Genomic DNA, 2,500 nt, shown 5'->3' on the forward strand with positions numbered 1-2,500 from the left:
CTGTCTGCGCGAAATGTATTGTGCGGTATCAAATGTCAAAGTTCTTCTATATCTTCCTATCTATCATCTAACTGCCTATCTATGTATCTATCTATCAGTCTCATTATCTAACGCTTTCTCTCTCTCTCTCTATGTGTGTGTGTGGATATATACATATAAACGTGTATATATATCAACACACACACACACTACACTGTACATCTGAAGACGCACACCTGCGCGCTTTTCCTCATCTGCGAAGACCCTTGTATCCCTGTATGATTGTTTTATTCGTCATGCAAAAAGTGGATTCCTTTCTCTGCCATACACAGAGGACTCGCTCTTTTCCCTTACACTTATGCCTCGTTTTTATGCTGCGGAGGAAGGTATTCTTTTCGTTTCTCTTCTCTCTGTTTCCGTTTCTGTTATACTGGCTAATCTCATTTTGTCTAATTTAGTGCCGTTTTCTTAGTTTCAGATGATCTCATCTCGTTACGCTTCACTTGTCTCATTTATGCCGTTGCCGTTGCCGTTTTGTTTCGCCCCGTTTTTTCCCATTCACATCATGACATCTCGTTACGTCCTCTTTCGCTTTGCTTTACCTCTCATGAGTCTCGTATTGTCTCACATCCCTTCGTTTCGCGTAATACTGTCTGCCCTAGATTGCCTTGTTTCATCTTGCTTCGTTTTATTCTCGATTCATACCGTTGAGCTCAAATTGCCTTATCTCGTTTCATTTCATCTCATTTCATTCTGTTTCCCTTCTAACTGTTTCATCTCGCTTCGTTTCATTTCATACATCCGTCTCTTCTTGACTTGTTTCGCCCGTCCCGTTTCCTCTTATCTCCCTTCTTCCCGTTTCCTCCTGCTTGTCTCATAATTATCCAATTTCGTTTCGTCCGCGTGTCATATCACACCACACGCCATTCAGACTGTCTCAGCTCGCTTCGCTTCGTCTCTTCTCCCTGCAGACTTCAGGCCATTTATTTTACACGGGAAAGAATACAAATACCGTTGCCTCCTTAAGTTGTTTTCGAGGTTCTGTGTTGATCTCTGCGGTGGTGGAGGTGGTGATGGTGGAGATGACGGTGGTGGTGATGGTAATGGTGATGGTGGTGGAGGTGATGGTGATGATGGTGTGTGTTATTATTTTTGTTATTTCCTTGTTGATGTTGGTATCGTTATTGTTGTATCGTTGCTGTTATTATCATCATGCCATTGTTGTTTTTGTTTTACTGTTGGTAGTTTTTCCTATTGTTGTTTTTACCATTATTTTTTATTCTTATTCATATTTTGCTGTTTTATTGTTATATTGTTCCTGTTCCTAAGATTTTTTTTTGAGTTTACATATCCCGTGACATTTGATTAATTAATTTACTTTATTCTCGAAACGAACAAACCACAGATTAACGAGACAATTCTGTGACAGAAGCAGACAAAACGGAGGAACAAATAGAAAAGAGAATAAGTAGCAACTGCGCTCAAAGATAAAAAAACAGAAAAAAGAATTCGTAGCAACTGCGCTCAAGGCAACGAAATACATAGTTAAAAGTTTTACAAAAAAACTTTAAAACAGAGTATGCGAGTAACTCTGAGGGTAAGAATGACTTATAGGCAACTTAGGTTCTAGAAATATAATACCCTTATTTTCTCTCGTTCTCTCGCGTTAGATGTATTAGTACCTGCCAAAATTCCAGATCGAAAATATCAACTTTATGTCAATTGATCTTTATGACTTTTCAACAGAATATGTCTACATTATTTTTCAAAAGATCATAGAAGTGCCATAGAAGGGAAACAGACACAAAATCTCTAAAACGCGCTCAGGTATGTATATATACACAATAAAGGCAAACAGACATATAAAGTAAAGATATTATTAACTGGAGCCCCTGAGGAAGCAAAATCTTTGTCGTATGCGCAGTTATATCTTTTACACAATAGGGAAACGAGCCTAAAATATAATGAACAGGGGCCGCAGAGTGGAAAAGGGTACAAATTCTCTATATTTATTCACAAAATAAAGAAACGAGCATAACCTTTAACAAACAAAAGCGGCAGAAGGGAACGGACGTAATTTTTTTTTTCGCGCGCAGTTATATATAGTCACTAGATAGGGAAACAAGACAAAATTTAATGAACTGGAGCGGCCGCAAAATCTCTATCGTATGCGCAGTTATATTTATGCAAAAGATAGGGAAACGAGCATAAAATGTGATAAACTAAGGGCAGAAAGGGAAACGGACACAAAATCCCGTGTGCGGTTGTACTTACTGGGAAACGAGCATAATATTTAATGAACTGGAGCGGCACAAAATCTCATCCGCTAGTATATTTATCACAAAATAAGAAAATGAGCATAAAATGTAATAAACTAAGAAAGGAAACGAGCATAAATTCTATTGAACTAAAACCACAGAGGGGAAACGGACTCAAGATTTCTATCCCTAGCGCAGTTATAGTTGTTCACAAGAAAGAGAACGGAGAATGAAATTTAATAATCTAAAGCTGCAGAGGAGAA

This window comes from Penaeus monodon, chromosome 36 (assembly GCF_015228065.2).
Source record: "Penaeus monodon isolate SGIC_2016 chromosome 36, NSTDA_Pmon_1, whole genome shotgun sequence".
In the NCBI taxonomy this organism is placed as follows: domain Eukaryota; kingdom Metazoa; phylum Arthropoda; class Malacostraca; order Decapoda; family Penaeidae; genus Penaeus; species Penaeus monodon.